The 23446-nt window shown below is 40.3% G+C and overlaps 1 long non-coding RNA gene across 1 annotated transcript in view; it reads left to right on the plus strand.

Moving 5' to 3' along the window:
• The first annotated feature begins 380 nt into the window (after nt 1–380).
• Nucleotides 381–23446, plus strand: part of LOC129046412 (uncharacterized) — a 50952-nt gene continuing 27886 nt past the window's right edge. The window contains exons 1-2 of the long non-coding RNA XR_010410391.1: nt 381–1010; nt 3951–4113. This is a non-coding gene — a long non-coding RNA (uncharacterized LOC129046412). The remainder of the gene's footprint in view (nt 1011–3950; nt 4114–23446) is intronic.

Here is a 23446-nt window from a genome sequence, read left to right on the forward strand (position 1 = left end):
GGGGCAGGCACTGTAGAAAGACAGATATATAGAGAGGAGAGCTGAAAATAGAATCTGCTGGTGGAACTCACAGGGTGGGGTCTCTCTTTTTCTTCCTTTTCTTTTAAAGATTTATTTTGAGAGGGAGAGAGAGAGAGAGCACGAGCTTGCCTGCAGGCAGGGCGAGAAGCACAGGGAGAGACAGTCTCAAGCAGACTCCCTGCGGAGCCTGACTCTGGGCTCCATCTCATGACCCTGAGATCATGACCTGAGCCAAAACCAAGAGAAGGTTGCCTAACTAACTGAGCCACCCAGGTGCCCTGTCTTCCTTTTCTTTCTTTCTTTCTTTTTTTTTTTTAAAGATTTATTTATTTGAGAAAGCGAGAATGAGAGAGAGAATACATGAGAGGGGGGAGGGTTAGAGGGAGAAACAGGCTCCTTGCCAAGCAGGGAGCCCGATGCGGGACTCTATCCAGGGACTCCAGGATCATGACCCGAGCCGAAGGCAGTCGCCTAACCAACTGAGCCACCCAGGCGCCCTTCCTTTTCTTTTAAAGATGTTTCTGTTCCTCTTCCCCTAGTCTGTTTCATTTCTGTCTTATCTCTAGGCTTAGGCCCCTCCACACGTGCAAGGACAAGAACCCTGTGATTGGCCGGTAGAGGTGATGCTTTCCTCAAGGAGCTAGGCCAGAGGTGTGTGCTGAGGCTGAGTGGCTTCAGTTGGGTCAGGGCCCCTGTAGAACAGGGTCACACTGTCCCATTGTCTTGAAACTTTGTGGGTGAGATTTCTCCTTTGCCCCACAGAGAGTTAGCAGCCTGGTGCTTCAAGAAGCTTCCAGATGGGTCAGGCGAACATCCTGCTGTGCCACGGTGACCTTGATGTCAGGGCGCCCTGACATGTGAGCCGGTTGAAGTCCCAGCCAAGGGCCTGAGGAGCGAAGGGCAGATGAAGCCTAGAGGCTCGGAGAAAGGGCAGATGATTCAGAAAGTGACACTTGGAGTAGAATTTTGCAGGCTCCTGTGCCTGACTGGTAAGACTGTGGGTTCCCTCACTCCAAGGGCCTCTTTCCAGGGGTGGGGATGGTAGCAGGCCATGGAGAGCTGTGCTCAATTCTGAGTGGTCATCCGTCAAACTTCTAGATTCTGTGGAACTAGCAGTGACCTCACTGGGCTCGTGAAACCTCCTAGCAGGGAGAGAATGGCAATAAAAAACACGTCTCAGGCGTTGAGTGCTAGGGAGGTTTTTTTTTTTTTTTTAAATCCTAATTATGTAAAATTTTTAATCTTCATTTGAGTGTCAAAATGAAACTCGAAGATTAAGCAAAGGTCACCTACTCTAAGTACTTTATATCATTCTTATTCAGGGTTAGTTGAATGGGTAGTTTTAGAAATTTGTCTTTTCTGATTTTTAATTCAACTTTATAGGTGGGAAAACAGAGACATGACTAAGCCTACATACTCAGTTTGAATTTTTCACATAGCAAAGCCTGCTTTTTTGCTTCCATTTCCAGTTCATTTGAGGGAAAATAGGATTTTTGATGCCTGAAATGATAATGATTTCTTTTTTCCATCTAAGAGAATATCAACTAGAGGAACAGCTAGGTTCTTGCCATAGTGGAAAAATAATAAAGTTATTAATAGCTGAACGAATGCATCTTGCTGGGAAATATTTTGGACTTTCATTGGTCTCATAGAGATGGAATATTCCTTGAACCTAAAACCTTTTTTTTCTTCCCTTTTGGATTTTTTAACAAAAAGACCAACATGCCTTTCAATTAAAATTGCCAAATCATTTGAAGTTACGCTGCTCGGACCCCAGTGTAACTGAGGCCCTGAATGCACAGAACACTGAAGCTCACATGTGGGTGTCCTCTTGTTCAGGACCCTGGACTGGTTTCCCTCTGCTTTTCCCCTTTTCATCGTTGCTGTGCTAACTGGGGCTCAGGGCCCTCAATCTGTGGCTGTAAAAACAATAATCCTTACACAAACATGGCGAGTAAAAGAAAGAAGATAGTCTTCTTTATATATACATATATATATATAATCTTTTATATAATACATAATGTATATATTATAATAATATAATCTATATTTCTATATACTCTATATATTTTATATTTCTAATACCACTTAGTCATGCAAGGGATCTCTGAGCTAATGCTTCCAAGCTATTTAGTCTGATGGAAGATGCAAATCAAGCCCATTGACAGCCACAGACGTTTGCATAACGGTTTTATGTTTGACGGAGTGATCTAGGGATAGCTTGGTGCAGGCAAAACACAGATTTTGGACTCAACAAATCTGGTTTGAGTTCTGGCCCCAAGCTATGTGTGACTTCAGATAGTGTGTTAGTCAGGCTTCTCCAGAAGAACAGAACCATAAAGATCTAGATCCTATTAAGAGAAGTCCTGTAGTCTGCCATCTGCAAGCTGGAGGTCCAGGAAATCTTCTGTTGTCATTCAGCCCAATTCCGGAGGCCGAGAATCATGGGAGCCAATGGTGTAAGTCTCAGTCCAAGGGCAGGAGAAGACCAGTGTCCCAGTTCAAGTAGTGAGGCAGAAAAGGTCAGATTCTCCTTTCCTCTGCCTTTTTGTTCTATTCAGGCCTTCGAAGGATTCAGTGATGCCTACCCATATTGCACAGAGCAGTCTGCTCTACTCTGCGGTTTAAATGATCATCTCATCCAGAAACACCTTTACAGACACACCGGATGGTAATACTTGGGTAGCACTGGGATCCGCTCAGGTTGATGTATAAAATTAACCATTATAGATTGCCTTACTTTCCTTGGCTTCTGTTCCCCCTTCTTTAAGGAGGGAAGTAATAGGACCCACCTCTTCTTATTGTTAGGAAAATTAATGAATTCACATATTTAAAACATGTAACAGTGTCTAGTGCATAGTAAATGTGACCATAAGTGATAGTAATTGCTAACTCTGGATCTCAGTTTTACCTTATGTCGCTCAGGTTGATTTAATGTCCTGGAATAGAGCAGTGTCTTGTGAATAGTAATGTCCTAAGCAAATGGAAACTAATTTAGCCCATGTAATTTTTTTAAATTTGAACTTTTCTATTTGGACATTCTGATTTTTTCCCACTAACTTAATCACTATTGAATTAATTAAAAGAAAAATAACCTCCAAATAGGCCCTGATTTCTTTTAACATTTATTACTAGTTGGCATTGAGAGACTTCAGAAGGATTTTTATTAAAGATATTATGCAAAAATCAATACAATGCATTAAAACAATTAGGAAAATATGACAAATAAGCAGAACAGCTCATTATTTATTATAGACCTGAGGGGTATGAAAGGCCTGTTTGGAACACTTAGAGAGAGACTTCAGGAGCAATTCAGTGCAATCCAATCTAATTCATTTGATTTATTCACAGAGTATCTACCAAGGGTACTGCACCAGAACAGGAGGTGTTCACATTTAACTTTTCTGCCCTCAAGGAATTCTCAGTTTTGGGGGGAGATATGTCACTATCATACAAGACAGAATAAGAGGTGGCCTACATTTTCTGTGATTTCAGAGAAGAAAAGATCTTCCACGAAGTGACTGGGAATGGAATCATAGTATTTTTTTTTAACTTTTTATTGAGATACGATTTATATACAGGTAAAGCCATCCTATGTAGTATATAATTCTGTGAGTTTTGACAAATTTATACATGGCAACTACATGACAAATATATGTGACCATCACTGCAGTCAGTATATAGAACAGTTCCATCACCAGATCCTTCCTTTGTGCCATTTTGTAGTCAACCTTTCCCCTACTCCCAGCCCCTGGAAACCACTGGTCTGTGTGTTGTCCCTGTAGCTTTGCATGTTCCAGAATGTCATGGAAATGGAAACCTAGAGCATATAGCCTTTGAGTCTGGCTTCTTTCACTTAACCTAGGGAAGAATTTCAGATTCATCCTCATCATTGCATGTAATTAATATTCTTTTCTTTTTATTGGCAGATAGTATTCCAGTTAATGGCTGTGCCACAGTTTGTTTATATATCCTCAGCTGAAGGAAATTTGAGTTGTTTCCAGTCTGGGGAGATGATGAATAAAGCTGCTATGAACCTTTGTGTTCAGGTTGTTGTGTGAACTTAAGTGTTCATGACTCTTGCATCATATGGTGAGTGTGTGTTTATAAGAAACTACAAATTGGTTTTCCAAAGTGGTTGTACATTTTGTATTCCCACCTGAAAAGTGTGGAGTTCTAGTCTCTCTGTTTCTTCACCAGCACTTGATGTTGTCAAGTTTTTTTTTTTTTTTCATTTTAATCATTCTAATAGGTTATACGAGTATCTCATTGTGATTTTAATTTTTATTTCTCTAATGACTAATGATATTGACTGCCTTTCTGTGTAGCACATTTAAGTTTGGCTATGTAGCACATTTAAGTATAGCACATTTAACTATAATGTCATTATAATCTTTTCTAATTCTTGAAAATTTGTTTTTTCAATTTTTAACTATTAATAGTGATGTAATATGTATCTTTCCTTATAAATGGACCAAAAGAGATAAATTTTAACATTATTTTTAAAAAAAATTTATTTATTTAAGTAATCTCTACACCCACCCTGGGGCTCAGACTCATGACTCTTAAGATCAGGAGTTGTATGCTCTTCCTACTGAGCCAGCCAGGTGACCCTAAATTTTAACATTCTTGATGAAACTATCCAAGTTAATTGTATCAAATTTTATACCCATTAAAAATATATAGGAAGAGCTGAGTGAAAGTTTCAACACATTTAAAACATCTTTTAACAGCTTTTTGTATTTTTCGGGTTTTTTGGAATAATTTTTTTTTCACGTATATCGTTTTAATGTTTTCATTTTCTTTGGGTAAATATCCAGTAGTGGAATTATTGGATCACATAGTATTTCTATTTTTAATTTTTTAAAATTTAATTTAATTTTATTATGTTATGCTGGTCCTCATACAGTACATCATTAGTTTTTGATGTAGTGTTCCATGATTCACTGTTTTCATATAACACCCAGTACTCCATGCAATATGTGCCTTCCTTAATACCCATCACTGGGCTAACCCATCCCCCCACCCCTTTCCCCTCTAAAACCTTCAGTTTGTTTCTCGGAGTCCATAGTCTCTCATGGTTCATCTCCCATCTCTGATGCCCCCCCTTCATTTTTCCCTTCCTTCTCCTAATATACTCCATGCTATTCCTTTTGTTCTGCAAATAAGTGAAAGCATATGATAATTGACTTTCTCTGCTTGACTTATTTTGCTTAGCATAATCTCCTCCAGTCCCATCCATGTTGATGTAAAAGTTGGGTATTCATCTTTTCTGATGGCTGAGTAATATTCCATTGTATATATGGACCACATCTTCTTTATCCATTTGCCTGTTGAAGGGCATCTCAGCTCTTCCCACAGTTTGGCTATTGCGGACATTGCTGCTGTGAACATTGGGGTGCATATGGCCCTTCTTTTCACTACATCTGTGTCTTTGGTGTAAATACCCAGTAGTGCAATTGCTGGGTCATAGGGTAGCTCTATTTTTAATTTTCTGAGGCACCTCCACACTGTTTTCCAAAGTGGCTGTACCAACTTGCATTCTCACCAACAGTGTAAGAGGGTTCCCCTTTCTCCACAACCTCTCCAACATTTGTTGTTTCTTCCCTAGTCAATTTTGGCCATTCTCACTGGTGTGAGGTGGTATCTCAGTGTGGTTTTGATTTGGATTTCCCTGATGGCTAATGATGATGAACATTTTTTCATGTGTCTGTTAGCCATTTGTATGTCTTCTTTGGAGAAGTGTCTGTTCATGTCTTCTGCCCATTTTTTGACTTGATTATTTGTTTTTGGGGTATTGAGTTTGAGAAGTTCTTTACTGATTTTGGAAATCAGTGCTTTGTCTGTAGTGTCATTTGCAAATCTCTTCTCCCATTCTGTGGGTTGCCTCTTTGTTTTGTTGACTGTTTCCTTTGCTGTGCAGAAGCTTTTTATCTTGATGAAGTCCCAAAAGTTCATTTTTGCTTTTGTTTCACTTGCCTTTGGAGATGTATCTTGAAAGAAGTTGCTGTGGCCAATGTCGAAGAGGTTAGTGCCTATGTTCTCCTCTAGGATTTTGATGGATTCCTGTCTCACATTGAGGTCTTTCCTCCATTTTGAGTTTATCTTTGTGTATGGTGTTAGAGAATGGTTGGGTTTCATTCTGTCCAATTTTCCCAGCAGCATTTATTGAAGAGACTGTCTTTTTTCCATTGCATGTTTTTTCCTGCTTTGTCGAAGATTATTTGACCATAGAGTTGAGGGTCCATATCTAGGCTCTCTATTCTGTTCCATTGGTCTGTATGTCTGTTTTTGTGCCAGTACCATGCTGTCTTGGTGAGCACTGCTTTGTAATATAGCTTCAAATCAGGCAGCATGATACCCCCAGCTTTGTTTTTCTTTTTCAACATTTCCTTGGCGATTCGGGGTCTTTTCTGATTTCATACAAATTTTAGGATTGTTTGTTCAGGCACTTTGAAAAATGTCACTGGAATTTTGATCGGGATGGCACTGAAGGTATAGATTGTTCTGGGTAGCATAGACATTTTAACAATGTTTATTCTTCGGATCCGTGAGCATGGAATGTTTTTCCATCTTTTTGTGTCTTTTTCAATTTCTTTCATGAGTTTTCTGTAGTTCCTAGAGTGTATATCCTTTACCTCTTTGGTTAGGTTTATTCCGAGGCATCTTACGGTTTTTGGTGCTATTGTAAATGGAATAGTTTCTCTAATTTCTCTTTCTGCAGTTGCATTGTTAGTGTATAAGAAAGCAACTGATTTCTGTGCATTGATTTTGTATCCTGCCACATTACTGAATTGCTGTATGAGTTCTAGTAATTTGGGGGTGGAGTCTTTCGGATTTTCCACATAAAGTACCATGTCATCTGCGAAGAGAGAGAGTTTGACTTCTTCTTTGCCAGTTTGAATACCTTTTATTTCTTTTTGTTGTCTGATTGCTGTCGCTAGGATTTCTAGTACTATGTGGCCAGAGTGGGTATCCTTGACGTGTTCCTGATCTTAAGGGAGAGGCTCTCAGCTTTTCCCCATTGAGGATGATATTCGCTGTGGGTTTTTCATAGATGGATTTTATGAGCTTGAGGAATGTTCCCTCTATCCCTATACTCTGAAGAGTTTTAATCAGGAAAGGATGCTGTATTTTGTCAAATGCTTTTTCTGCATCAATTGAGAGAACCATATGGTTCTTCTCTTTCCTCTTATTAGTGTGTTCTATCACATTGATTGATTTGTGAATGTTGAACCACCCTTGCATCCCGGGGATAAATCCCACTTGGTCGTGGTGAATGATCCTTTTAATGTATTGTTGGAGCCTATTAGCTAGGATTTTGTTGAGAATTTTGGAATCCATATTCATCAGGGATATTGGTCTGAAACTCTCCTTTTTGATGGGGTCTTTGCCTGCCTTGGGGATTAAGGTGATGCTGGCCTCATAGAATGAGTCTGGAAGCTTTCCTTCTCTTTCTGTTTTTTAGAACAGCTTCAGGAGAAAGGTTATTATTTCTTCTATGAATGTTTGGTAGAATTCCCCAGGGAATCCATCAGGCCCTGGACTCTTGTTTTTTGGGAGGTTTTTGATCACTGCTTCAATCTCGTTACTTGTTATTGGCCTATTCAGGTTGTCAGTTTCTTCCTGTTTCAGTCTTGGTAGTTTATAGGTTTCCAGGAACCATCCATTTCTTCCAGGTTGCTTAATTTTTTGGCATATAGTTGTTGATAATAATTTCTAATAATTGTTTCTATTTCCTTGGTGTTAGTCGTGACCGCTCCCTTTCGTTCATAATTTTATTACTTTGGGTCCTTTCTCTTTTCTTTTGGATAAGTCTGGCCAGTGGTTTATTGATCTTATTAATTCTTTCAAAGAACCAACTTCTAGTTTCGTTGATCTGATCTGCTGTATTTCTGGTTTCTAATTGATTGATCTCTGCTCTAATCTTAATTATTTCTCTTCTGATGTGTGGCTTAGGCATCGCTTGTTGCTTTTTCTCCAATTCTTTAAGGTGTAAAGTTAGTTGATGAATTCAGGATTTTACTATATTTTTGAGTGAGGCTTGGATGGCTATATATTTCCCCCTTAGGACTGCCTTTGCAGTATCCCATAGGTTTTGGACCGATGTGTGTTCATTCTCATTGGTTTCCATGAATTGTTTAAGTTCTCCTTTGATTTCCTGGTTGACCCAAACATTCTTGAGCAGAGTGGTCTTTAGCTTCCAAGTGTTTGAATTTCTTCCAAATTTTTTCTTGTGATTGAGTTGCTGTTTTAAAGCATTATGGTCTGAGAATATGCAGGGAATAATCCAAATCTTTTGGTATTGGTTGAGACTTGATTTGTGACCCAGTGTGTGGTCTATTCTGGAGAAAGTTCCATATACGCTCGAGAAGAATGAATGTTCTGTTGTTTTATGGTGGAATGTTCTGTAAATATCTGTGAGGTCCATCTGGTCCAGTGTGTCATTCAAAGCTCTTGTTTCCTTGTTGATTTTCTGCTTAGATGATCTGTCCATTGCTGAGAGTGGAGTATTGACGTCTGCTACAATTAGTGTATTATTATCAATATGACTCTTTATTTTGGTTAGCAGTTGGCTGCTCCCATGTTAGGGGGGTGTAGATATTTACAATTGTTAGATCTTCTTGTTGTATAGACCCTTTAAGAATGGTATAGTGTCTTCTGTGTCTCTAACTACAGTCTTTAGCTTAAAATCTAATTTGTCTGATATAAGAATCGCTACCCCAGCTTTCTTTTGATGTCCATTGGCATGGAAGATACATCCAGACTTAAAGGAATCATTGTTTTTTAAAGTTGGAAGAGAACTTAGAGGTAAATTCACCTAACCTTTCGTGCAGTGAAAAATCTTTTCCTGCAACATTTGTTCATATTTCAATGTATGTGCTTACTCCTTCCACAATTCCTCAATGCCTGCTGTTTGCCACAGATGGAGGAGAGACAATGGTTCACAAGACACCTGTTAGTCAGGGTTCTCCAGAGAAACAGAACCAACAGGACACATCCCTGTACATATAGAGAGATTTGTTTTAAGCAATGGCTCTTGAGATTGTGGCAGCTGGCAAGTCCCAGCTCGGCAGAGTGGGCTGGCAGGCCAGAGATCCAGGGAGGGGTTTGTAGTCCAAGTCTAAGGCCGGCTTCTTTCTTGCTTAGGGGGTCTGTCTCTTTCTGTTAAGACCTCCAACTGTGATTGTACAAAGCCCACCCATATTATGGAGGGTAATCTGCTTTCCTCAAAATGTACTCATTTAAACATTTGTATGTCTTCAAAAACATACCTTCATAGAAACATCTAGAATAATGTCTGATCATGTATGGGTACTGTGGCCCAGCTAATTTGACACATAAAATTAATCACAGATATCATTCTTGCCCCTGGGGGCCTTACAATATTGAGTGAGGTATACAAGTAAGAAAATTTACTGCTCTGTGTAATTATTGTTAATGATAGAAAGAAATTTCAGATGCTGTGGAGGTACAGAGGAAGGGGCAGCTAATCTAACCTGAAGGTGGCAGGGACGAACTTCTCAGAAAATGGACATGCAAGCTGGATCTTGACGATTGAGATGCATGAAGGCTTGGCAAGATTGAGAAGAGCACAACATATGAAAAAATGGAAGAGCTGGAAGGGAGCAATGAACACACACACAATATTCCCTGATTGAAAATTGGGGGTTGTTCAAGACAGCCTGGCTATTCTGACAGACCATTATTTATTTATATTAATCATTGAAGTTCTAGGAGCAGCTGTGTGGTCTCATAAAGTTCAAATCCTATGTGTAGAAATTTCTCTATATGAAAACGTCTTTTCCCCAATGCCTTAATTTCTACCATTAGAGATACCTTCCTTTTGCTACAGTTTTCTTCCAGTATGACTTTCATTTCAAATAACATGATGTCTTTTAATGAATATGTGCCTACCACTGTATAAACACCATATCTAAGTCTCATAAAACCTTACATATTAAATAGTTTTATGTCCATATGAAAAGTGAGAGGATGGAGAATTTCAGATGGGTTAATCTCTTGTCTATAGTTACAAAGGTACTAAATGGAAAAGTCAGAATTTGAATCCAGGATTTTCTGGCTCTATTTCAGCTACACCAGTGGGCCACAAGAAAAATGACTACTGGATCCAGACCATTAACTGAAATGAGTGAAACAGGTGTGTGTTCAGGTACATATACCTGTGTGACAGGTGGGAACTGCAGTGAATTGTAGAGGTCATGATTTATCCAAAAGGGCAGGTGTTACTCAGCTCCAGCCAAATGTCCCCCCACCCCACCCCCCGGGAAACAGGCCCTGTATTGCTAGAGTTCCAGTTTTAAAGAGACATTAGGATTCTGGTTTTTTTTTTTTTTTATATATATATCAAATCATACTTTTTAGGACTGGCCCCAGTACATAAAAACACCATGCAGGCCAGGGGTGCCTGGGTGGCTCAGTCATTAAGCATTCTGCTCAGGTCATGATCCCAGGGTCCTGGGATCAAGCCCTGCATTGGGCTCTCTGCTCAGTGGAAAGCCTGCTTCTCCCTCTCCCACTCCCCCTGCTTGTGTTCCCTCTCTTGCGGTGTCTCTCTCTGTCAAATAAATAAAATCTTAAAAAAAAAACCCAAAACACCATGCAGGCCAGATAAAACACTTCTAGTGGCTGGGTGGTTCCCAGGAGTCACCAGTTTTTGATTTTTGATCTATCCTATTATTCCTCCCAAAATGTAAATATTCCTAACACATTACCATTGGAACACCTCAGAGTGTTTAAATATGTAGTAATAATATTTGTGAAGCCACATGTGGTCTCATGTGACTTTCATCATTACCAAGTGAGGCAGACAGGAAAATGATCTTTACACTCCTATTGTCCTTGAAGAAACCAGGGTCAAGGGAATTAGCAAACCTGTCCTGGGACACACATGATGGAAAAGGGACTCATATCCTTCCAGCCTAACACAGTCCCCATTATATTACATAACTTTCTTTGACATTGTTCAATGGGTATAAACTTTAAGTTCTGTAAGACCACGTTCTAGAATCGCTTCTTGGCCTTTTGGCTAAGATCAAGTGAAGACCACGTTCTAGAGACCTGCATCATGTCTAGAGTTAGCAATACTGCGTTGTACACTTAAAATTTCGTTAAGTGGGTAGATCTCATGTTAAGGTTCTTACCATGATTTAAAAAAGTAAAAAAGCATTAAACTAACCAGGTGTCTAGAGTGAAAGGGGGAAAAGTCAATGGCTTTTCATAGGCTAATGTTTGAGGAAGTTAGAGAAATAGAAATACAGAGAGAAATGGTCAAGAATTCGAGCTAAGCTGGAAGTCAAGTCTTAGCTACTGTCAAATTGCGTAGAAAGGTGTAGGGTTTGGAACACCCAGACACAAAGCCCAGGGCTTGTCCAAAGTGGGCATCAGTCCAGGGTCTGATGGAATCTCCCTGCTTACAGTGACATTAGTGTTGAGAGAAACTGTAGGATTATCTAATGATTCATCCACTGAATACATAATTAGCAAGAACCTACCATATTCCAAGTGGCATGTGACTCCTCCCCTCTCACCCTGAAGTGAGATCCATAAGCTCTGGCTCTGGAACTTGATAAGTTCAAGATGGATTGATGTGTTTGAAAATAGAATCACTTTTTGTTCTGTTTGCTCTAATCCTGGAAGTGGTTGTCCTTGGGTGGGAGTGAGGAGCTGAGAATTAGGCTCTGAAAACAGTCTACTCTTTTGCTTTAAGAGACTTTGCTACCTCTAACAGCTTTTTAGTGATTCCTTTATACCAAAATAGGATAGATGAGTATCTAAAAATCTGAACGATATGTGAAGGACAAGTAACTCAATTCCTAGTGTTCATTGACATACCCTCACTTCTCTGCCTTCTGTAAAATACATATGATATGATACTGTACGATGTATTGTGATATGACACAAGATCAGCTCTGCTGTTTGAAGAGATTCTGGAGCTCTATAAGTGAGGGGTTTAGTTTACAAAGTCATATTATGTGTTTCCTACTTGCCAACTTCTGTAGTAGGCCTTGGAGATACAGAGGGGAGCAGGACTCCTCTTGAGTAGCCCAGTAAGGATGACAGACCTGTAAAGGGGACTTTTCAGCACCATAGAATAAGTGTCAAGGGGAGCACCTGAGGGCTCATGGGAGCACCTGAAGGCTGGGGCAAGGCTGTGGAAGCAGATAAGTAGACACAAGCAGAGGAAGGGAACAGACACCTGGATGCACAGGGAGCTGGTCGGAGTGTGGAGACAGGTGCACTCAAGCACTACAGCCAAGGAACAGAAGAGAAGGAAGTGAGGGTAAAGGGCCACGATGTCCGGGTCTAGAGACCACAAAGACAGAACATGTGCTGAGAACAAAACTCTAAGCAGCCATCTAAAAATTAGCCGACTCCAGTGTCAGCATCTCTAGGATGTTATTCTGAAGAAGCATGCCCTTATTCCTGAAGAAGCAAGGCTTCTTCAGGATTCGCTCCTGTCCCAGGAGGATGGGACAGGAGTGAATCCCTTGGCTAAGATTATAGGAACCTGATGGGAATATTTGGCTAGGATAGGCCAGGAGTGGGCAGGAAATAGAGGAAACTTCCTACTGACAAATTATCTAACATTTTGATGAGTGATTCTACGCTGTGTCATCTCAAATGATCTCAGTTGGTGAAATCAATGTGAGATTTCTTTTTTTTAATTCTTTGCCACATGGCATAAACTTCATGGAGTACAGTATCCAAGATCAGTTTTACTCAAACATTTTTATCCATAAGTGTCTGCAAACAACCCATATCATTATAGAAGTTGGTCTCCTGGGCTATTGGTGGCTTGGCTTTTTTTCCAGTTATGACACATATTTACAAATGCAAAGCAAACTAATGTTTCCTCCCCATGTCTCACTGCAGAGGAAAGTTAGAGAAAATATACACAGAAAATTTTAAAATTTTTGAGGGAGTACTGGCTGGATGGGCAGAAAGTACATGGTAAACGCTGCTGCCCTCCTTTTCCACACAAATTGCAATTTTTTTTATATTCTTGGACATGTTTCTCTGTGTTGGTGGGTGGGAGTCATTAAGTTGGGAAGCTAGTAAAGCAGCCCCAGGTAGTTAGAAAGCCCATCCTAGAAAAACAATATAACTTAAATAAATAACATTAATAACCACCCATAAGACTGGTATTACATCCGTGTTCTAGATGAGGATACTGAAGTTCAGAGAGCTTAGCAGAAACAGTGCATCATGGCAAAACTCTAGGGCTTTGAAGTTCCACTATCTGACTAAATCTCAGCACTCCCCAACTACCTGACCCTGGGTAATGTACTCTCAACTTAGCTTCGGCTGTCTTTCCTCATGTCCATTGTCCGCCCTGCTCCCTCCATAATCACTCTGTTGCTTGTCTAGTATACCTTACCTCAGTAAATGGAACCACCAGTCACCCAATTGATCAAGCCTGATCCTTGGGTATTACTTTTGTTTCTTTTCTAGAGCTTCCTCATTCTTTGTGTCATCAATCAAGTTCTGTTCCTTATGTACTGAATACTTTTCAAATCTGTCTACTATCTCTGTCATTTCAGTCCATGGTCCATCTGCTCACTTCTGGTCTCCCTGCATCTTCTTCTGCCTATCCTACTTCAAAATCATTCTCTATTTGCAGCCAGAGGGAGTTGTTCAACCCCAAATCTAATCCTATAATCCCCCACTTACCTTTTTGTGACTTCTATGGCTCTAAAGATGAAATAAATTTTTATATGCTCAACAAAGCTTTGTATCTCTCTCTCCCGCCCCATCTCCTGCTATGTTTCATCTTTTCTATGCTTCAGCCATACTAGGCTTTGTTTCAGTACCTCAGGTGAGTCACATACTCTTTCCTATCACATAACCTTCACACTTTCTTTTCTCTTCACCTGGAATGCTCTGTCCCTCCCCCACCCCTTTTTTCTTTTAGCCTGGCTAACTTTCTACTCATTCTTGAGTCTTTCCTGACTGTGGAGATGGCTCGGGTACCTCTTTTATATGGTCACACAAAACTCTGAACTTCTCCCTCCTGATACTCCTCACACTTAAAATTTCTTGTTCAGTGTGTGTCTTCCTAAATGGAATATAAATTCCAGGCTCAGTGCTGTTGGCCCAGTGCTTACCACATAGTAGTTGTTCAGTAAGTATTTACTGAACAACTATGCATAGTTAAATGGAGACATTGTGAAATTAGGTAAAAGAGTAATAATAGGTCCTAGAACATAGTAAGCATTCCATAAAAAGTAGCTCATATACAGCATACTTGAATTCAAAGTTTATAATGCAGAACAGAGAATGGAACCTTGGTCTCCCTGATTCAAAACACCATGCCCTTTCCACCATATCACCTTATTTTTGGTCTAACTTAAAGGTCAATGCCTGTTGTCTTAGTTTTCCAAAATGAGTCGAGTATAATCTTCTTGTTGAAGGTTTTCCATGAATTAGACTTGCATATTGAGGAAAACAAATGATCTACCTTTAAATAAAATTCAATAAATTGCTTGGCCCAGGTCAAGTTGACCAGACTCCTTAACAGGCAGGAGGAATTGCCATATTGGCCAGAACTGTGGAAGATACAAGTGAGGGCTATCGGCCCAAGGCTAAGTGAAATCCTCGGGGTTAGGGACAAGCAGAACAGACAAAGAGTGGTGATACAATCTCTGAAGCAGATACATGTATAATTTACACAGAGCTGGATGTGTCTGGCTCCCATCGCTTCTAGCAAAACATCTTCTCTGATCTGGCTTGGACTGCTTAATTGCTTCATGAAGTCTGGTTTCCCTCATACTTGACAAATGTGAAATCCACAGACAAACAATGGATCAGTTAACCCAAACTCCACCAGCATTGTAAAGACTTGTGAAGTGACTTAGGAACATGGGACATCTGAAGTAAGAACAATGGGACAATAATGTCTTGCATTTGTTCAGCACTTTTCAGTTTATAAATACCCTTTATATTTATATATGTGAAAATGCCCTGTGATCCTTATAAAGGCCAGTGAATTAGGACTGTATAGTCTAAGAGTGCTTTAGTGGGTATTCCTGTACTCCATACGGTGAGGTGCAGTTTGTTCAGTCCAGGAGGGGATAATGGAATGACTTGTCATTTGAGAACGAACATTAAAAAAGAGTCTGAAGGTCTGGCTTCTAGCCCTGCTTTGTATTTTTTCAGCTGAATAGCTCTTAAAGATCATCTCTCTGAACTTCAATTTCCTCATCTAAAATATGGATCATAATAACTTCCCTGACCACCGAATAGGGCAACTTGAGATCTGAATAAATTAATAAATGGGAAATGTTTCATAACTGTAAAATGATATTCTAAAATGAATTTTTGTTTTTGCTCTTATTAATGTTATAGAAGATATATAAGACCAATTCTTATTTAATGTCAAAGACAAGGAATAATAATATAATCATTAGTGTTGACTAATATGAACCATTAATTATTGAACAGGCGAGAGAGAAAGCAGAGACTGGCTTACCCATTCCCAAGCAAGCAGCCTTTACAGGCTGGTGTTTCTGGCACCAGGGGGAGCACAGCAGAATGCACATTAGCTGAGGCATTTTACCCTAAAAGAGAAACATGAGAAGGCTGGAACTGTGGCCTTTCTGTGAGGCCTAATGGGCTTCCTTACACTGAGGCCTACTTACTCACCTGATCCTTGAACTGTGGACCAGGAGAGAGGTGTCTCCCCACGTGCTTTCGAAGCAGAGAAAAGCAAGACTTCCATGAGGAAGAATGGAGGACGGTCAGCTATGTAGGCCCTCTTTCTCCTTCCAAACTTACCATTCTTTTGGGGTGGGGGATGGTGAGAAGAGGGGAAAGTGAAAGAGAGAGGAGAGAGGCCAGGAATATCCCACAGTGGATCCCCCTTCTAAGTGCAGGAAACCCCAGAGAAGAGGATTTGTAATTTCCCTTACCAATGTTTCTTCAATGTTCCCCATCATTGCTCTTTTCTTTATATCACAATAGTCATGTTTGGAGTTTATTTACAGGCAGTGAGAATTCAGGGTACCATCAACCCATCAGCATTTGTAACCCTGCCCTGGACCACACTTGCGTTCATTCCCTCCTTCCCTTCCTCTTCTCTTCCTTTTTTCCTTTATTCTTCTCTAATTTCCTTCCTTTATTTTCAAAGCACATTTACATTAGTTTGATCTTGGCAACAGCCTCGATATTATCCTCATTTTATTGCATAAGAAAACGAGACCGAGTTGAGTGATGTATCCAGATCACAGAAAATGGCCATGGCTAAGTTGGAACGAGAACAGAAGTCTCTGACTCCTGGTCCTTGGCCCTTCCAGTAAGCACACTCCATCTTGGCATGTAACTCTAGACATTAGAATTACACCTTGCAGGTAGTAAGATTCTAAAGTGAGCCCTCATTGGGGATATCGTGTATACTCAAAAAGTCTTGGGTCCCTATGGTTTGCATTTAAGGGCATGATGTATTCTTGGACCCCAAAGGAACATACTCTGAGAGGTTTGACATCCTCAGTGAGAAGAGCTGGAGCTGAGAAAGGCTTATATATACAGATTCCCAGAGCCCACCTCATCCTTACTCAAGGGAGTGGAGGGAACAGCCATCTACCATTATGAGAGCAAACTCTTAGAAGAACTGCATTCTAGGGCCTGCTCCAAACACATTACATGCATGATCTCTTTTAATCTTCACAGCAATTATCAAATGCATGTACTTAATTGTTTCCATTTTTTAGATGTGAGGATTAAGGCAAAAGAGGTTAAATGATTTGCCACATGGCATACAATTAGCACTCAGTGGGGCTGGGATTTGCATCCAGAAAATCTGGATTCAGGGTTAATAAGCATAACCAATGAGCCTGGCAGCTTCATATGGTGTACCCATACATGTATGCATGTGTGTTTGAATGTTCTCTGGTATGTTTGAATTAAACAAGTTTAATGTACTGATAATGGACCTTTACCTCAATCCTATTATTCTTTTTCTTGAAGCCCTAGCACTGGGAATTTTTTTTTAAAGATTTAAGTTTTAAAAATTTATTTAGAGAGAGTGCGTGAGTGGGGGGAAGGACAGAGGGAGAGGGAGAGAATCTCAAGCAGGCTCCGCACCCAGCATGGAGCCCAACATGGTGCTTGATCTCATGATCCTGAGATCATGACCTGGGCCAAAATCAAGAGTCAGACTTTTAACTGACTGAGCCACCCAGGTGCCTGTCTAGCATTGGGAATTTTTAATATCCCTGAAGATATTTTCTCAATAATGGTTCCCATCGTAGGGCAGAGGCAACTACTTGTTTTTGTAACCTTTCTTAGGTTCCCTGTCTCTGTGTCTGCCCCATACTCTGTGTGCATGAAATATTTGCTAGGTGAATTTATGACACTTTTTTCTACTATCATCTTTACAGTCTTTTCAGCATGTGCATGGATATATTTCTTAGAAACCTTCTTTGCTTCTCTCTTCTTTGTAAAAAGCTTGATTAGACGGAAATTTGTCTCCCTTGGAATACTTATTTTATTGATCTCTGAAATTATGGTTGTATTAGTATTACTTCATGCACCTGGGTATTTGGGAATAAGCAGTGGAATTATTAATGTCTTCAAAATAGTCAGTAAACGTTTGGTCATTTCAAATTTCTGAGTTTCAAATTATTTTCTCTACTGTAAAATAAAGATTACATGGCGTTTAACTTACCAGCATTTTGATTTCAGGATCTTGCTCAGACTATTTAGATATTTCCAAACACCCTAATACATGGCATTGTCAATCTCAGCTATCTGGGTATCAGACTGGCTTTCCTGATTTTGATGTACATTATTACTGAAGTTGCTAAGGGGAGCATTTAGGGTGACTTCTCCCTGGATGCTCTTCCCTAATAATGGACCTATAAGACCTAGATTTGACATCATCTCTTCTGGAAGGCCTGTCCCATCTACCCTCATTGGATTCTCCAGGTTGAGTAGGTCCCTTATCACCTCAGGTCTTGTTGTACCCCGAACATGTCTCTGTTAGTGGACTTAATATCTTTGATTAGATATTGCTTATCTAACCTCTCTGTTTCATTAGTCTCTGATTACCTGGAAAGGAGTGTATTTCTTCTTCTTGAAGTTGCTAAGCTCAGCACTTTCACTTCCTAATAAAGAAGCCAAACAAAATAAAGCAGAGTCAAGAGAGGGAGAGAACTGAGTACTGACAATATCATTTGAACATGTGGATCTAGCTGTGTCTGAACCTGGATGTTTCTAGATTTTTTGTTTCAGATGATTGAGCCAAAACATCCCTTACCTTTTCCCTTGTTCTCCATTTAGTTGGATTCTTGCCACTTGCACCTGAAAGAGTCATAGTTTCTGACCTCAAGAGCCCCTGTCGACTGGTAGAGATAAAACTGCAATTGAACGGTTGCAAAAGAGTTGTAGGAAAGAGGTTAGTGCCCGGGGTGTTGTCAGAGCTCGGGAGAGGTGCTCTTATGCTACAGAGTCTTAGTGCCCAGGGTGTCCATAGAGCATCAGCATCAGCATCAGCATCATCTAGGACTTTGCTGGAAAGGCAGACCCTGTACCATAGCCCCACTGGATGAGAATGTGCATATTAACAAAATCCCTAGGTAATTTATTTGCACATTCAAGTTTGAGAAGAGTTGCTATAAAGGACATGGGGAGGGATATACTTAGGGACATTTTCCCAAAAGAAGACAGTTGAGATGAATTTTGAGAGATGATTGGGACCCCGGCAGACAGAGCAATGCTGAGAGAAACTGGCGTGGTAGGAACTTTGAACGTAAGGTGAGCAGGGCATGGTGGAAAGGGAATCTGAAGGCATGGACCAGATGTGGTCTGTAGTGAGCCACAGGAGGCCCTTTACAGTAACAGCACATTATTTTGAGGGGTGTTCAGGGCAACTCGATGACTTTAGTGACTGGAAATCCATGGTGGAGGGAGGAATTGACTATATGGCTCTCTTAAGAGCAATCACCCTGAGAAATGATTCACTTCCTGGATTAACCATCACTATGGTTGGAAAGCCTGACAAATTACCATTGATCTACCAAACACATACTGCCCATATTATGTCCTCAACAGTCAAATTCCTTCTTTTCCAGGAAGGCTGGGGTTTGCCTTTTAACGTCTAGTCTTGAATTGATTCAAGATAGGGGACTCATGGCAAATCTCACACCTTCCCCTGAAGACCACTTCCAATTGTGTTCTGATAGTAACAGTCAGTTACTATGATTCCCTGAGTCCTCCTTGCCATCTCCCCAGGATATGGTTTGACAGGAGACGTCTCTTCAGACGTTCCTTTGTGCACATCTCTTGGAGTCTGTGGCAAGATGGGAGAAGATGGAAAGTAGAATAAAACTATGGATAAAATGTGAAGCAAGATGAGATTACATTAAATTTTGATGTGCCAGGGCAGGCTCATTTTGCTTTGTGAATAATGGTTAATCACTGTTTGAATCAGAGACTATTTACTAGCTGGTTCTCATAAATCAGGGTTGGGGAGTAGAAATATTTATCATGAGCTAATGTCATGTGACTTTAATATAGCCAAATATTTTAATAAGATTGAAGATTCTTAGACACAAATGTTTTAAATGATGGCAGATCTCAAGGCAGTAAGAGAGGAACCTAAAGATTTTTGAAGTCAAGCACTGCCCTTTAAAAATTGAACTTTAATGGTGTCTATGCTCTCTGGTCCCTCCTGGTCCTTCCTGCCTCCTCTGCCCTCGGCAGTTGAGATGTGGCCAGATTTATGGTACCTGGGTCATTTTCCTGACTACTTTTTCCATTTTATACAAGCTATTAAATGTAATTTATGATAGGAATACATTCTAAATGTGAATACTTTTACTACTATTGGGGTGAGTCAAATGAAGGAGGCTGCTTGTTGCAGGGAAAGCACTGGGGCTGGTGAGCCTAGATCATCAGATTTAATTTCAATCCTAAAACTTGCTGTATGACCTTGAGCAGGTCACTGCTCATCTCTGGTCTTCATCTGTAAAACGAAGGGAATGGGTTATCTATCTAGCTCACCCTCTGCTCCTCCCTGGACTAGTCTATTTCAAGGGAATGACTTGTTATTTATTATTGGTAAACATACAAAATATACACAGTTTTAGGGGGGAAAACTTGGCTACAAAAGGGAAGAGTGATAATGCGTCCTTACTAGAAGAGCATGAGGAGCTGGAATAAGTTTCTTAAATACGGGCTATATCAAGTATGTTCAAATGCTGATGGGAAAGGCTCTGGCAGAATGAGATTTTATGTAGGGAGAAAACAAATGTGGACAATATAAGGTCTTCTGAGAAGGAGGGAGGGGATAGGATCCACAGCAGAAGAGGGAGTAGATTTGCATAAGAGAAACTGCTCATCTGTGATAGCAGGATGAGAGCTGGAGAGGATGGGTTCTGTAGATTTGTAGCAAGGAAATTGAGAGTGTTCTGATGGCTTTTGTTTTCTCTGAGAAACTAGACACCAGGTCATCTGCTAATAGTGAAATGGGACACGGGGTGAAGTGTGGAGTTCTAAAGAGAATGGAAGTTTTGAAATAATTGTGAAAAGTTGGAGAAAGTGTTAGCAAGAGAAACGTGTAAATATTTTCAAAGTCCAGTTGGGGTGATGATCATGAATGTATAGTTGTGGATTATTCCCATATATTCACTGTGCTTGACAATTTCCACTTGCCCCTCAAAATGCACCCCTAACCCTCCAGGGGATGCCCTATATGGCTATATCCACCACCTCTTCTATCTTCAGGAAGTTTTGTCCATGGAAAGCAATAGCAGGAGATTAGAGGAAAGGAGAAGAGGAAGGTTGTGGTGTTTATTCTGTCGACTCCTCTTTCGTAGGAGCTGCCGGAGTCTAGATGCACCTCTCAACCAAAATCATAGATCCTGCCAAGTAGCCTTGTCTCTGGGTTTGGTAAGCTGCCCCTCCTTTATCCCCTCTTAGGTCTTGGAGTGATCAATTCACCTTGGCTGTTGCTAGCCCCGTACGGCAAGATCCTTTCTGAGTTGCCCAGTACACTGCTTATGGCTTTGTAAATAGTACCCTTGTTAAAACTTTCCTGAATTCCCCAATTTGAATTTGCTCTATATTTCTTGCTAGGACCTTGATTGAAATATCCTATTATATCTTTCTTTCCAGCAGTGCTTGGCTGCTTGCATATAGACAGAAAAAAGTTCAAGAATAGGGTTTTTGTAGTTAAATATGAAAAAGGGACAGATGAAGAGAGAGGGACAGAAGAATTTGGAATATTTTTATCCAAAACTTACTGAAATTTGATAGGTCATATGAACTGCTTAGGGCAGGAAGTGAACTGCTCCTGGTTTAGAGCAGTGAGGTCAATTTACAGTGAGTTTCAATGTTGGAAACTAAGAGTAATTTGAGGAGGTGATGAGGAAGCTGGGGCAGAAGTTGAGATCTGAGTGGTTGAATTAGTAACTTCAGAAGTAGAACAGTGTCAGGTGGGGAGAACCTGGGAGTTAGTAGCAGAGGTCGGGAAAGTAGAAGGTACCTCGAGATGAAGGTCCAGGTTGTCGAGAAGCCAGCTTACTGGATAACTCATCTGTATTGTCACCGACATCAGAAACGACAAGGTAGGAATAGAGTTTCAGGGGAACGCTCTGAGTCAGATGCCAAGTTCTTTAGTGAATAAGATGGAATAACTAGGGGTGCAGTAGAAGGCCAAAGCTGGTAGAGAATAGTGCTCAACCAGATATCTTGAGCCTCAAAAGGGGTTTTCAGAAAAGTGACAGGAAATCCCAAGGGAGATAGAGGGTAGTGTCCTACTTCATGACTGTGTTAAAACCAGTGGCTTTAGTAAGAACTGTAAAAAGAAGTGTTGTCTAGAGGAGAGCCAGATTTCCATTCAGGAAAGAAGTTGGAGTGAATGACCTGAGAAGGAGTCTACATTATAGAGGAGTTTGACGATTATGGACTTGCATTTCCAGAGGGCAAAGCAGAAATATATGGAGGGGAACAAGAAATCAAGAGCTGGGCCTAGGGTAGTTGCTAGGGTTGGAAGTCAGAAGCATTGCTTTGACTTAGAACTTTTACACATGAAAACTGATACGAGAGGCAAGGTGGAGTTATTCTTGATGGCTTCTTTGTGGAGGGTGGGCATTAGGCACAGTGGATGAAGGCTCATGGTTACAAGGCTTGAGAAAGTCTCCCTAGTCTCAGTATCTAGGGCTTGTGCGAATGTGGGGCTCAGGTGTCCTTCTTCTGGTCTGCGGAGTTTCACCTTCTGGGGTGAAAATCCTTTCAGCTTACCTGCCTTGGGATAATGTATCCATGCATCTGTTTGTTTGCTTAATTACTTACTGAACTAAGTGAGAATCAACAGATAATAAATTTATTAGGTAGAAGTTATGAGAAGGATTCAACTAAAAAATATTACCGAAGAAATTTCTCCCTCTCTGTTTTAGCCATATTGGTTTTCTTTCTGTTACTGGAGCAATGCAAGTTTGTTCACTTTTTGGTTTCTTCACATTTTATGTTCTCTCTCTTTTCCTTCCAATCCATGTAAATGTTTTTCCCTCCAAATTTGTACATGACTCACTCCTTCACTTTAGGTGATATTTTTGCTCAATGTTACCTCCTCCGGGAGACTTTCCTTGACTCCCTATTAAAGCTCCCTTACTGTACTCTCTTCTGTTATCATGCTTTGTTTTTCTTTGTTTTTATTATATGCATATTGGCGTGGTTTTTTATTGTCTCTCTTACCCAGGAATATAATCTCTGTAAGGGTAGGAACTTTATCTTATTTATTGTCTTATCCATAATGCCTTTGATAGTCCTGATGTGCATGCAGTACGTATTCAATAAATGTTTGTTGTTTGAGTGCTGTGTAAATGAACAGTTCAGAGCTCTTTTGTGAGGTACTGAGTTACCTCCTCTAGATATTCAAGCCTTTGCTTGATTACGTGAGGGATCTGTCAAGATGACTTTTGCTTTGGGTGAGAGGTTTGGTGAGAACATCTTTTAGTTTCTTTTCTACTCCAGTGTCCACCGATGACTCCTCTGTCCATTTATTAGGGTTATTTCTTGGACAATTGGAAATAATTATATGAATTGAAAAGGATGTTTGTCAAATTGGTAATTTTTTTTAAAAGAATGAACCAAGAAAGGGAACAGAGATCTTCTCATCAAATTTTTCATCTGATACAAAAGGCACGATTTGCTTTGGCCAGTGTGAGGTATGAAGAGCCTTGTAAAGTGTTTGAGCCTTGTGGCCTTCCCTATGTTGCTGCTCTTGGGAACATTACGACTACAGCCTCTGCGAGTAGTCAGACTACCTGTTAGATACGTGAGTGAGGTTGTCAGCCTCAGAAACAAACAAACAAACAAAATCCAGAAAAAATATAAATCTGCCAATCTGGAAACATGTTTTTTTACTTGTTTGTTTTTGTAGAAAAAATTAAGCTGCTGGATA

The sequence above is a fragment of the Mirounga angustirostris genome, unplaced genomic scaffold (assembly GCF_029215605.1).
Source record: "Mirounga angustirostris isolate CCGP_5_RB_7025 unplaced genomic scaffold, mMirAng1.0.hap1 SCAF_4, whole genome shotgun sequence".
NCBI classification, from domain to species: domain Eukaryota; kingdom Metazoa; phylum Chordata; class Mammalia; order Carnivora; family Phocidae; genus Mirounga; species Mirounga angustirostris.